Source organism: Miscanthus floridulus, chromosome 9 (genome assembly GCF_019320115.1).
Source record: "Miscanthus floridulus cultivar M001 chromosome 9, ASM1932011v1, whole genome shotgun sequence".
Classification (NCBI taxonomy): Eukaryota; Viridiplantae; Streptophyta; class Magnoliopsida; order Poales; family Poaceae; genus Miscanthus; species Miscanthus floridulus.
The window spans coordinates 10,413,588-10,428,846 of record NC_089588.1 but is presented as its reverse complement, the minus strand read 5'-3'; the positions used below and the strand labels follow the sequence as shown (position 1 = coordinate 10,428,846).

General features: G+C 49.4%; 1 pseudogene; it reads left to right on the top strand.

Annotated features, from left to right (window-relative positions):
• On the top strand, positions 1-14,896 carry LOC136479203 (jasmonate-induced oxygenase 4-like; annotated as a pseudogene).
• Positions 14,897-15,259: the final 363 nt, after the last annotated feature.

Below are 15,259 nucleotides of genomic sequence, written 5' to 3'. Positions count from 1 at the left end.
ATGGCAACTATCAATGACCATTGCTGGCCAGAACCCATTGTACCTGTACAAACCCTTTCAAACTTTGGTGTGCCCACTGTGCCACAACAATACATCAAACCTCCATCTGAGCGTCCTTGTGGTAGCATAACTAGCATGAATTCTCCTGATCTTAGCATCCCTATCATTGATCTTGCATGCTTCTATGATATCTCCGAGCACCGCCAAGCGGTGCTAGAAGCAATTGGTGAAGCATGCAAGAACTGGGGATTCTTCCAAGTAGTGAATCATGGTGTGGGCATCGATTCAGTAAAGAGGATGAGAGAGGCATGGAGGGAGTTCTTTGACCTGCCTATGGAAGAGAAAAAATTATATGCAAACTCACCGGTGACATACGAGGGCTATGGGAGCCACCTTGGAGTTGAGAAAGGTGCAACCTTGGATTGGAGTGACTATTACTTCCTAAACCTCCTGCCAAATGATATGAAGAACCTTGAAAAGTGGCCAGAGATGCCTCGTCACCTGAGGTAATACGTGAATGAGACGATCTGATATCTAGCTTAATTTAACTTTCTCTTCTGCAATTTATTTATTATGCATGGTGTCTACCATATCTTTTGTTATGTTAAATGTGTGATCCAACTTAGAATTCAGATGTCTTTTGCTTCTTTTTCTTATTACCAGATGTATCGGTGTGCAATAATTCAACTTGATCAAAGCCAAGTAGCTTGAAATACAAAATTAAAAAACTAACTTCTATACAATTACGACGTGCGAGATGAGTGAAAGCCCTTACATATATATGAATCGTGAATGAAAGCTCATACATATGTCAAGAAACTTATGTCTCCTTGTATGTATGTGCAGGGAGGTGTGGAGGTATTTACCCCTATACCCTTACGGCTAGGCTTGGGCCGGCCCAGATCAGAGGGTCCGGTCCACCAAAAGACGACGCGCGGCCCGGCCAACCTGTTCGGAGTCCCGCGCAAGGACTCAAGACAGATTTGGCGATCAAGCAAGATCCTGGTCGGTTAGAATATGAATCCTTATCCGGCCACCTATGGCAATTGTAACTGGCTAGGATTAGTTTCCAGATCTGTAATCCTACCCCCCGGACTATATAAGGCGGGCAGGGGACCCCTCTAAAAAACATCTCTCATTGACATACAACAATACAATCAGACGCAGGACGTAGGTATTACGCCTTCTTGGCGGCCGAACCTGGATAAAACCTCGTGTCTGTCTTGCGTCACCGTCTTGTTTGTGGCTTGCGCATCTGTCTGCCGACAATCTACTACCTTGGGCATACCCCTGGGTAGACTACCGACCATATTTCATCAACAGTGGCGCGCCAGGTAGGGGGTGTGCGTACTGCTCTCCAAGCGAACAAGACGGTCATCATCTCTGGCTCCATGGCTACACCGAACGACCTCATGTTCACCGTCGGTCAGATCACCTAGACCACCGGCTCCAACGACTTCATTGCCATGACCATAGAGGAGGCGCAGGTTCAATCTGCGTCGACCACTGCTTCACCTGCATCGGCTATGTCTCCGACCACAGTGGATATGGCTCTGACCACGGTGGATACGGCTCCGACCATGGTATATCTAGCTCCGACCACGCCCGTGTCATCTTCAGCCACGCCGACCACCCGTCATCCGCTTCCTCGCTACAAAGGGAAGCAGATCGACAACATTGACCTGCTCGACTCCATCGATCGGGTCGGTACCAAACTCACTGAAACCCTAGCTCTGGTAAGTTCAATTCAAAGTCAACCTAATGAGTAGGTAACCGCTCCCCACAACAGATCTACCCAACCAGCTCAGGCTAGTCATCCTGCATGACTTGGTACAGATCTCGTGGTCATATCTACTCCTGAAGGGCGCTCCGCTCGTCGCCAGCCAGCCTCCACGATGGGTCTCTAGCTCTCCAAGTACGAAGCCTCGACGGAGAACTACCAGGCCCAGCCTTACGGCCTACGAAACACTGCCTCCAACTACGCGTATAATATACAACGCCGCTCAGATATGTGTTTTATACATCGACCTCGGCCGAAGCCACGCAACTTCATCAACATGATCCGGATTGGGGACTATCAAGAAGGATCCGTCCACACAGTCCAAGAAGGTGACTCTAGCTCCTCGTCTAGCATCGCATCTAATGCCTCCGTCCACACTGAGCTCCAACATCACGACGATGAAGGCGTCGAATACGATCTGGATATCCCAGACCATGCCCAGGGTTCCCACAATTCCCGTCTTTCCCACCAAGGCGAGGGGATTTGATCAATGTTATCAGTAATGATGAACCACTAGCAGTCGGCAAAACAGAACAAAAAAGGATTGCACACGAAGCACGCAATATTGACTGGTTTAATCACCGACAAATCAAAGCCGAAGTAGAAGAGGAGGCATGACGCATAAGGGTCTAGCCACGCGACCTCAACAATGCCTTCGATAGGGTGGGGGACAAACAGGTCTTCAGGACTCCAAGCGCCAACGTAGCTATTGCTATGGCGACAATGCAACGACTACCCAATACCCCAGAAACTCAGGCAGTTCGCGATGAAATACAAGCCTATCTGACGGCTGCTATGGCCCAGACCGCAGAGATTGTAAATCAAGCCCGGGCTCCATCCGCCTCAGTCGAGTCAAGCCACAGCCGCCAGTACTCAAGTCACTCACAGCCACCCAACCAACATGGCTCGTGCAACAACGACCCATCAGACAACCGTCAAGGCAGAAACAGTGGCCATGATGGTGGTCGAGATGACAACCGCCGTCGGGAGGACAACCGCCGCAATGTTTGGGACGACAACCGCCGAGACAACCGCGATAATCACCGCGATAACCACAGTCGCAGGGCTAATCTAGATGGCAACCGAGATCATCGCGACGGCAATAATGATCTCCGCCATTACCTCGGAGGACATGATCTGCGCGATCGCATCAACCAGAGAGCCAATGATCATGCATCCCATGAAAGCTATCGCCGTATGGAATATGATACTGCCCACAGCCCACCGGGTTTGAAGTAGTTTACTCCGCACCTTCGCCAAGTCATATGGCCCAAGAACTTCAAGCTCGAAAAACTTTAGAAGTACGACGGCAAGGAGAACCCCGAATTATGGGTCATGCTCTATGAAACTACGTGCAGATCAGCCATGGCTGACGAGCATGTCATGTCTAACTACTTTCCAGTCGCTGTTGGCCATGTAGGTCACCAATGGCTGGTTAGCTTGCCGGCAAACTATTTTGATTCTTGGCAAGAGCTCAAGCAAGTCTTCATCAACAACTTCATTATTACTTGCGAACAACCCGGCAACAAATATGATCTGCAGCGGATCTGAGATCGGAAGGATGAGCCATTGCGAGAGTACGTTCGGTGTTTCTCGGAGATGCGCATCAAGGTCCCATCAATCTCCGACAATGAGGCAATCGAGGCTTTCATCACTGGCCTACGCTTCCACGATGCCCTAAGGGATAAGCTCCTCCGCAAGAGACCTGAATCAGTTACAGCGCTCCTGGCCACTGCTAAGAAATATGCGGACACCGACGATGCTAAAAAAATAATTATCGAAGAAGCAGCAAGGGTTCCGCGCTTCGACCACCCCCACACCACGACGACTACCGTGGCAATCATGGTCGGAACGACAATTTTGACCACCGCAACCAGCGCAATGACTCCTGCGACCACCACGACCAACGTAATCAGCGGCGTAACTGCCATGACGATTACAGGGGCAAGCATGCTCGAGAAGATGACGGCGAGGTCAACACCGTCAAAAAAGGTGGCAGACATCGTAACTACAAAGAAGACTACACCAATGCATTGAAAGGGCCCTGCCAGCTCCATCCCAAGTCAAACCACACCATGGAGAATTGCCGCGTTCTCAAGTCTATCTACACACGTCAATAGGCTCTGGATACGTCTGACAAGCCTAACGACATAGGGGAATAGCGCAACGAGGACAACGACGATGAAGACATAGATCCCTATCACAAGTATGTCAAGCCAACCGATCGCATGCACACCATCATTGGAGGCAAAGTGTCCATCGAGACCAAACGAGAACGCAAGCTACTCGCCCGCGCTTGCTTGAACATGGCCAACACCGACAACCTCATCGCCGATCTACGGCTCCCTCCTTGGTCTCACCGCGAGATCTCCTTCAGCAGAAAAGACCAATGGACCACAATACCTGAACCAGGATGTTTTCCCCTAGTCCTCGATCCTTGTATCAACAAAGTTCAATTTGATAGAGTGCTGATTGACGATGGCAGCTCCATCGATATACTGTTCAAGAACAGTCTGCTAGCCCTGAAGATAACCCAGGCGGATCTCAAGCCATACGAGGCACAGTTCTGGGGCGTTCTCCCCGAACAGAGCTCTACACCTCTCGGACAGATCACGTTACCTGTGCAGTTCGGGACCCCAGACCACTTTCGCACCGACTACGTCAACTTCATGGTCGCTGACTTTGACGGCACCTACCATGCTATCCTTGGTCGACCATCGCTCACCAAGTTCATGGTCATACCTCATTACAGGTATCTAGTGCTCAAGATGCCTACCGAGAAAGGAGTTCTAACCCTTAGGGATAACGTGTATGTAGCTTATACCTGTGAAGACGACAGCTTTAAAATAGCAGAGGCTCACGACCTCTCTATTCGCATGGCCGAGACCGAAGCCAAGAAGACCTCGGCCGACCACCTGGAGATCCCAGAGCTCGAGGCTCCACGCAAGAACGTCAAGTCCAAGGAGCACAAGGTGATCCAGCTGGTCGATGGTGATCCTAGCAAAATGGCCCTTATCGGGGCCAACCTGGATCCCAAATAGGAAGACGCGCTCGTTAGGTTCTTGAGGAGCAACGTGGATATGTTTGCATGGAAACCTACTGACATGCCCGGTGTACCTCGGAACTTGATCGAGCACTCCTTGAATGTCAATGGCAAGGTCAAACCTATCAACCAGAAGCTACGACGGTTCGCTCGTGACAAAAAGGAGGCGATTAGGGTAGAAGTTACATGGCTTTTGGCAGCCGGATTTATCAAAGAAGTGTATCATCCAGAGTGGTTAGCTAACCCGGTTCTTGTACACAAAAAGAATAATGAATGGAGAATATGTGTTGATTACACTGATATCAACAAACACTATCCTAAGGACCCCTTCAGCTTACCTCGCATAGATGAGGTCATAGATTCAACCGCCGGTTGCGAGCTGCTTTCCTTTCTCGATTGCAACTCTGGTTATCACCAGATCGCTCTCAAAAAGGATGACCAGATCAAGACGTCTTTTATCACGCCTTTCGGTGCTTACTACTACACGACCATGTCGTTTGGGCTCAAGAACACCGGGGCTACCTACCAATGCGCTATATAGGCCTGCCTCAAAGACGAGATAAAAGATGACCTCATCGAGGCTTATGTTGATGATGTAGTTGTCAAAACCAAGGAAGCACATACCCTTGTTGACAACCTGTAACGCACCTTTGTAGCCCTTAACACATTCCAATGGAAATTAAACCCAAAGAAGTGTATCTTTGGTGTTCCTTCTGGCATACTACTTGGCAACGTCGTCAGTCATGATGGCATACGCCCTAACCTAGAGAAAGTCAAAGCTATCTTGGACATGAAGCCGCCCAAAAAGGTGAAGGATGTTCAGAAGCTTACCGGATGCATGGCCGCTCTAAGCCGTTTCATATCAAGATTAGGCGAAAAGGGATTACCATTCTTTAAACTGCTCAAAGCATCTGAGAAGTTTGAGTGGTCGGAGGAAGCAGACGCTGCCTTCACACAGCTGAAACAATACCTTACGTCACCTCTGGTCCTCACTGCTCCCAGAGAAGACGAAACACTCCTGCTTTACATTGCGATGACTAATCGAGTGGTCTCCACTGCCATGGTGGTCGAGCGCGACGAGCCTGGCCACGTCTACAAGGTACAGCGGCCAATCTATTTCATCAGTGAGGTGCTCAATGAATCCAAGACTAGGTACCCATAGATCCAGAAATTGATCTACGCCATACTGATAACATCCCAAAAGTTGAAACATTACTTCGACGGATATCATGTGGTGGTTATGACTGAGTACCCTCTGTGAGATATCATTAGCAACAAGGATGCGAACGAGCGCATCATCAAGTGGGCAATGGAGCTATGCCCCTTCTCCTTGGAATTCGCAAGCCGTACTACAATCAAGTCTCATGCACTCGTCGATTTCATCGTCGAGTGGACAGACTTAAGCACGCCTACTTCTTAGGGGCCCGATGAGTATTGGAAGATGTACTTCGATGGTTCTCTCAACAATGACAGCGCAGGGGTAGGAGTCCTATTCGTGTCACCATCCAAGGAGCAGCTCCGGTACGTCCTCAGGATTTATTTCCCAGCATCTAATAATGCCGCCGAATACGAAGCATGCCTACATGGTTTACGCATTGCGGTCGAGCTCGGTGTTAAACATCTCTATGTCTACAGAGACTCGGCTCTGGTCATCAACCAACTCAACAAGGACTGGGACACGACCAGTGAAAGGATGGATGCATACTGCAAATCGATCAGAAAGCTAGAAGGCAGGTTTTATGGCATCGAGTACACACACGTGGTCTGGGACAAAAATCAAGCAGCAGATGCGCTGTCAAAGTTAGGATCATCCCAAGCCAAAGTCCCACATGGTGTATTCATCCAAGACCTGCTCACGCCTTCCATCGAGGAGGAAGATCCCATGGTCAACAAGCCTCTAGACAAGCAATTGGTGGCTACGGTTCCGGCATCGAGCACCACTGAGCCACCTCCGACCACGCATGAGCCCGACTGGAGAGAACCTTTCATCAAGTACCTGATAGATGGCAGCGGTTATACTAATCGGATAGAAAATGAGCGCCTAATGTGTTGCAGTAAGCAGTATCTGCTCGTCGGTGGCAAGTTATGGCGCAAGAACACAAAGGACGAAATCTTGATGAAATGTATAACCCAGGAGGATGGCGAACATCTCCTGGACCAAATCCACTCTGGCTCCTATGGCAACCATGTGGCCTCGAGAACGCTGGTCGGCAAGGCTTTCCGAGCAGGGTTCTATTGGCCGTCAGCGGTAGCTGATGCAGAGAAGCTAGTCTGGCACTGTGAGGGTTGTCAGTTCTTCGCCAAGAGAATCCACGTACCAGCACATGAGATCTAGACAATACCAGCCTCTTGGCCCTTCTCATGCTGGGGACTGGATATGATCGGGCCCTTCAAACCGGCTCCTGGGAAATTGACATGTGTCTTTGTGCTGATCGACAAATTTTCTAAGTGGATAGAGTACATGCCTCTGGTACAGGCATCCTTAGAAAAGGCTGTTACGTTCCTTGACTAGGTTATCCACCGCTTCGGCATACCCAACAGCATCATCACTGATCTGGGTACTCAGTTCACCAGGAATGTTTTTTGGAACTTCTACGATGAAAGGAGCATAGTAGTAAAATACATCTTGGTGGCGCACCCTAGAGCTAATAGACAGGTTGAGCGGGCAAACGGTATGATTTTGGACGCATTGAAGAAGAGGATGTACTGAGAAAATGACAAAGCTCCCGAAAGATGGCTCAAAGAGTTACCAGCCGTGGTCTGGGGCCTCAGAACTCAGCCCAGTCGTAACACCGACATCTCACCATACTTTATGGTTTACGGTGCTAAGGCAGTCCTCCCAGCAGATATAGCTTTCAGATCAGCATGGGTAGAGAACTTCGACGAAGGCAAGGTCAATGAAGTACGGGAGCTAGAAGTGAATAGTGCAGAAGAGAAGTGGCTCGATTCTTGCATACGTACAGCCAAATACCTTGCTGTTTTGTGTAGATACTACAACAAGAACGTTAAAGAGCGGTTCTTCGTGGTCGGGGACCTGGTCCTGAAGTGGAAGACGAATCAGGCTGGTGTCCATAAACTCGCAACTCCATGGGAGGGGCCCTTCATGATCAAGGAAGTCACACGACCAACGTCTTATAGGTTAGCTCACCTGGACGGTATGGACGTACCAAGTTCATGGCACATCGACAAGCTTAGGCGTTTCTATGCTTAACTACTGAGATATGTACTCCTCTTGTACTTTCAATTTAATTCAATAAAGCTATTATGATTTCTCCAACCACTATGATTGTGTCACTTCGAATTTTACGGTTATTCTAACTTAGCCAGTCAAAGCCGACCACCATTCCTTCATGGGTTTTTGGAGCAGGCCCTATCTCCGGTTCCTCCCAACGCGTGCATGGGATCCGCTCTCTATGCTATGAGTGATCGGTAGGTCCCCCCTGGTTTGACTTGTTCGCGTCTATGTGTGCACAGGTCATGCACCTCACACTCCGACCACATGCCAAATCAGGGCCGTACAAACTTTTCAGGATGACACGTCGAGTAACTTGGTACAACTAAACAGAACGCTAACATGTTCTCACTTAGTTACACCAACACGAGTTTCAAGCTTAAATACGTTTTATACGAAACAAATAAGCTTGTAATGATATACAGTTACGTTATTACAAGCTTGCCTGAAGAGGTACAAGTTTACAATAACACAACTACATCCTTCTTCTACAGCTCTAGCCTATCCTATTAGCTGGTCGGGGCACGTGGCACCTACTGCTCACTACTTCTGACATCCCGCTCGAGTCTTGGGGACTCTTGCACTGGTTGAGCTAAAGAGGATGGCCCCACCGATACCTGGCTGGTCAAGACCGTAGGCTTCGTCGGTTGGCTCACAACTGATGGCGTTTCCAGCTGGCTTGTTGATGGCGTACCCTGCACAGGTGCTGTCCCACCTCCACATAGGTTAATGTCACCAATTATCTTTGAAGACAGGTCTAGCTGGGTCATCCAAAGCTCCTCAGCCTTGTCTGGATTTACCTCCTTCGGGTACCCAACCTCCAAGCACTTGAGATCGATCAGGGGGTAGTGGGCGCGCACCATGCTTAGCACATGTGCGCCTATGTACTCACCCGCCTCCTTCACGAACTCTTGGAACCATTCCCATGCTTTTCGGTATCTCTCGACCAGTCTGAGCTGCGGCATCCTTGGCGCTTCCTCTATAAGCACTGGGTCGATAAGGTTGAGGACAGGCAAAATGCCAGTTGCCACTTCCTGGCACCGGTTATTCCATGTGTCCCGATCCTCGGTGATCTCTAGGCATCGCGCCTTCCAGCCATCATGATCTTTCATCACAGTTTCCAGATGCTTCTTGGCATTAATTTTCAAAACTGCAAACCACACAAGATATTAAAATGTCATGCCACGACAAGATAACGCGGGCAACAGAATGAGCAAGGTGGTCTGGAACACTTACTTTTTAGTTCCTCCTTCATCTTGGTTGTGCGGTCTCGGAGTTGTGACTGGTCGTGCGCCAGTTTCTTGTTGTCCTCCTTCAGGTGACCACACTCTACGGCCACACGACTATTCTCCTCTTAGAGACGGACTACTTCGGCTTCTAAGCCTGCACTACAACTGTTACTACCAACAATGCAACAACACGTGTCATGCACTTGCTGTGATAAAGTGACAACTTACTTGTTTTTTCTTGCTCTTTGTTACTGAGCTGGACGACCAGGTTCTGGTTCTGTGCCTCTTGCTCTATCCTCTCCTGGTTGGCGGCTTCAAGTTGGTGGCACAAGCGTTCCACCTCGGCCGTCAGTTCTCTATTGCTTGCTGTGATCCCCTCAATCTGGTCGAAGCACTTCTTTCGTTACCTTGCGGTCTTCATCAAGTCCTGCATGTAAAAAAGCTAAGTCAGATAGTTTGACTAGATAGCAGGATCAATTGGTCAAGCCAAACATACCTGGACTTCCATCACCAGATGTTTTGCCGCTCGTTCAACTTTCATGGTCTCTTCGACCTCTGGGATTTCCTCTTGCATAACCCATTGGTCATTCCACCAGCGCGGCACATATACATGTTGTCGCTTGTCCTGGAGATGGCCCAGGACCTCTTCTACTTCGTCCTCTTTGGCCTCTTGTTTGGGTAGCGGCGCTGGTCTGGAGTTTGCAGTCTCTACGATCACTATGGCTTTCCCACAGGCCGTAGCATCGGTAAACGTGCTCTGTGCCACCTCCGGCTGCTGCTCCTTGGTTTGGTCTGATACCCTTGGTGCCGAAGTATTCCCCTCAGCAGGGTTAGTGCTCGGAGCACTTGTACTTGGCTCAGCTCTCTCCTCGACCAACTGCTTAGGGACTATCGTCTGGCCGCTCGTCTGCTGAGGCTCTGGCAGACTTTCCGCTACAGGTTCTTCCATAGCCGGCTGCTGGGTAGTTTTCTCCGCCATTGCTGGTGGAGCCATGCCACACCTGGCTAGTTGGTCGGGATTTTCGGTGGATGCCGACCTAATATATCAGAGATAAGTTCAGAAGACAACAATATTCAATATAAATTGTAAGCTTACATCAAGGTTACAAATACTTATAGCTTGGAAGCATGGAATGATGTCTCTTCGTCCGTGCCTGCTCCATGTGCTCTATGGGTGCCACCGGGTCTCTTTCCACGACCAGTACCAGCGCCGGGGCTTGATGCTTGACCCCTTTGCTGCTTGTCCTCTACATTACAGTGGTCGGTGATGCGATCCCCACTAGCACGGAGGAGCCACCCTGCTCCGTCGACTCCAGTTGTCTCCTCCTCTTTCAAGGGATGAGTCAAAAGATGTCTGCATCCTCTATTTCATCATCTGACAGTGGAAAGATGGCCTGACGATGCTTGCTGGCTGCCGGCTGCTTGCCAGCAACCCTGGCCGTTGCCTCCTCCCCAACCCCGAGTACGGCCCAGTCGACGTCTTCGATCCTAGCGCTGGTCTAGGTGGTTGGGCCGGCAACTTGCGGCCAATCCACACCAGGGGGTGGAGACACGAACACTGCTGCTCTGTCACAACCATTACTCTGGGAAACATAAAGGCGACAACACAGTAAGTTTTTGTTACAACATAACTCTACGGGTACAAGGCAGCATAATTTACCTTTGGGGGAGGTTGGGCCAGCTTGAAGGCGTGCTCGATGTCGCTCAACCTGACATAATTTGGATCAGCTAAATTGAATAGCTCTCCAATCCTGGCTTTGACTTCTATCTTGTCAAGCGCCTCTTGCGTGGTCCTAGTTGGGTCTGCGCTGCCTTGGTACTCATAGCCAGGATGTACTCTCCTCTGGCAAGGCTGGATCCTTCGGCTGATGAAGTTCCCGACCATGCTCGGACCATCTAGTTTCTTCCACGGGATCATCTCAAGAAGTTCTGAGATCTGTTCCAAGTGCTCTGGCTTCTCCAACCAGCTGTTCTTCTTCTCCGGAATGAACCCCACGTCACACAATGTGATCGTGTTTGGCTCTTCACGGATGTAGAACCACTTCTTGTACCAGTCGTCCAACGATGTGTTCCAAGGGCAGTGCAAGTACTGGGCCTTCATCCCATCACGTAGATTGAGGTACACACCTCCGGCTATCTTTGAGCCACTGCTTCCTTTCTTCCACAGACAGAAAAGATGGCGAAAGAAGTCGAAATGGGGCTGGAAGCCACCATATGCTTCGCAAAGATGAATGAAGGTGGAGACAAGAAGAATCGAGTTGGGATGCAAATTGCAAATCCCAATCTCGTAATACAAATAGAGCCCCTGAAGGAAAGGGTGCACTGGAACCCCAAAACCCCGCTTGAAGAAATCTTCAAAAACCACAATCTCAGCTGGTTGTGGATCGGGGTACCCTTCTCCTTCCGGCACGCGCCATCCTACGAGTGCCTTGTTGTGGAGTACTCCCATTGCTTCTTGACTTCCACCACTCCTTCGCCATGACTCCGGCTTTCTTCTGGGCTTCACTCTTTGCCATGAATCCACCCTTGTTGATGGAGGTGGATATGGTGGAGGGGTGATTGGTGATGATTTCAGAGGTATTAGGGTTGGCAAGAGGAAGAAGAAGGCTGCGGCGGCGAATGGTAATGGGGATCAGTAAAAAGTAACTTACCAGTTCTATATTATAAATAACCAATAGTTCCGCCGTTTCGTCCGCCTAAGATTCTTGGGAGACATGTGCACACGCCGCAGATGGTTGTTTTCACAACCTCGAGATCTACGCCAATATACGTGCCCCTTCGTTACCAGTGTACGCGCCTCTTCGTTGCTAGTGTGAGAGGGCCCACACTGATGCACCTCCTTACAGGTGCCAAGCGACTGTTTGCTTGAAAGGACAAGAAGGCAGTATGATGTGCTATACCCATCTGCTTTTTTGACCAGACGTGTCAGATTGGACTTGACAGAGTAAGAAGATAAATAAATAAACTAAATAATAGTACAAGCGGCATTCGTTTCTTCGCTGCATGTCTCGTGGTCAGGGATGGTCCAGACCACTACCATGCTCGGGGACTGCTCTGACCACTACCGTGCTCGGGGACTGCTCCGACCACTACTGTGCTCGGGGACTGCCCAGACCACTACCGTGCTCGGGGACTGCTCCGATCATTACCGTGCTCGGGGACTGCTCCGACCACTACCGTGCTCGGGGACTGCCCCGACCGCTAACGTGCTCGGGGACTATTTCGAAGAATGCTCGGTGATTGCTCTCCTCGGCTACATGTGATTTGTACTCACATACAGTTGAGAGATATTTATTTAGACCTTGCTACAAGATTTATATTTCGTCTTCCAGCAAGCTCAGGGACTACATCGGTACGATGCACCTGCCGGTGCATCTCGTATTGATTATACGACGATTGGATTCTTAACTCTAGTAGAAATTCTTTTTAGATCCTGGCACCACATGCCTGTGTCACCTACTACCAGGCTCGGGGACTAAGTGGGCACACTTCACCTTGCGGTGAATGTGTTTATTTAATCGACCCCTATGCTTTGACCGATCGTCAGGATTACTATCGTGCTCGGGAACTGTCCCGACCACTGCTCGGAGACCGCTCTTCTCAGCTACATGTGATTTGTACTCACATACAGTGGAGAAACATTTATTTAGACCTTGCTACAAGGCTTATACTTTGCCTTCCAGCAAGCTTGGGGACTACATCGGTACGATGCACCTGTCGGTGCATCTCGTATGACTTATATTATGATTGGATTTTCAACTTGACTGGGAATTCTTTTTAGACCCTGGCACCACGTGCCTGCGTCACCAACTACCAGGCTCGGGGACTAAGTGGGCACACTTCACCTTGCGGTGAATGTATTTGTTTTTCGACCCCTACGCCTCTGGTGATCAAGGACGCTGCGCTTCAAGACGCACTTACATTTCTTTTCAGAAATACAAGTGGACACACTTTCCAGGACATAAATCTTTTTCTTTTTTCTTAAGAGCACCATACATTTTTCGGACAACCTACTTCTCCGATGACAACGGTGGTCGGAGATGTCAAGAACTCAAGCCTCACTGTTCGAAGAAGGTTAAAATGGCGTGTCGCAGCATAATACATGGTGCTCGGGGACTAGCTGTGGGGGTATTAACCCCTATACCCTTACGGCTAGGCTTGGGCCGGCCCAGATCAGAGGGTCCGGTCCACCAAAAGAGGACGCGCGGCCTGGCCAACCTGTTCGGAGTCCCGCGCAAGGAGTCAAGACAGATTTGGCGATCAAGCAAGATCCTGGTCGGTTAGAATAGGAATCCTTATCCGGCCACCTATGGCAATTGTAACTGGCTAGGATTAGTTTCCAGATCTGTAACTCTGCCCCCCGGACTATATAAGGCGGGCAGGGGACCCCTTTAAAAAACATCTCTCATTGACATACAGCAATACAATCAGACGCAGGACGTAGGTATTACACCTTCTTGACGGCCGAACCTGGATAAAACCTCGTGTCTGTCTTACGTCACCGTCTTGTTTGTGGCTTGCGCATCTGTCTGCCGATAATCTACTACCTTGGGCATACCCCTAGGTAGACTGCCGACCATATTTCGTCGACAGGAGGTGACTGAGAAGTATGCATCCGAGCTAATGAATCTGAGTGAAGTACTGCTCAAGGCCATGTCAAGCACCTTAGGATTAGATGAGGACTACCTTCACATGGCCTTTGGTGGAAGTAAGGGCATCTCAGGAAGCATGCGTGTAAACTACTATCCAAAGTGCCCAGAGCATGAGCTGACCCTTGGCGTCTCCTCTCACTCTGATCCTGGCGGTATCACCTTGCTCCTTGTTGATGAAAATGTCAAGGGGACGCAGGTACGCAAGGGGAACACATGGGTCACGGTGCAGCCGATCCCGGGTGCCTTTGTTGTAAACGTTGGAGATCAAATTCAGGTTATATTAACCCTATATTATATCCCTGTTATTATCTTTATATTTTTATACATATACTAGAGGGAAAATTGTTGTTTTTGCGTGAAGTAGTAGCTTTATTATCTTTACATCAAGCATATATAGCGGTAGTATGTAAGAGTTGAACACAGCATGGAGCTGACGTGCGCATCAGGCTGATGGACCGTGAAATAATCAAAAGAAACTGAATAGTGTAACCCATAGTACTGCATATGCTTTGCAAACATTCAAATGCATGCGTACGCAGTTACATAAGCATGTATGCCGCATGCACTACTAAATTTTTGTATATATATACTAGCTAGTACTCGATCCATGCAATACACTTATATGGTGGATGATGCATGATGCATGCATGGATATGGAACAGATCTTTGAGCAACGGCGCGTACAAGAGCGTGGAGCACCGCGCGCTGGCTGGCTCCGGCGACGACCGCCTCACCATCGCCTTCTTCTGCAACCCTTGCGGCGACCTCCCCATCGCGCCGGCGGCTCAGCTGGTGGGCCCCGAGTCGCCGGCGGTGTACGGTCCGCCGGCCATCACCTTCAACGAGTACCGCAAGTACCTGCGCACCAAGGGCGCCCGAAGCAGGGCGCAGGTGGAGTCCCTCTCTCTCTCCCTCAGCAGCTTCAACACCAGCAGCAACACCAGCATCACCATGAATTAACCTAGCTGCACGCGAGCAAGAGAGATGGGAATAAAGTGCATGCAGCTAGTTGACCTATAGCAACTATCTTCTGTATCTTATTATTAAGTATGTTTGCCCATGTATGCATATGCTTGCAGCTAGCGTGTTTGCATTGTGATGCCAGAATAACACCAGTTACTCAGCTAGTCAGCTTGCCTGTAGTGCTGAAACTGCAGATAGTCATGTGTTAATATAAGTTGTGACTAGCTAGAAATCATCGATTGGTTTGTACGAATTTCAGTCGGTGTGGTTGATTGCAGTAACCATATGTATGTACAAGCATGCATTTCTATTCAATAACTAGTCCTCAGCTCGTAGTTTGGAACCATATTTTAGTTTGGA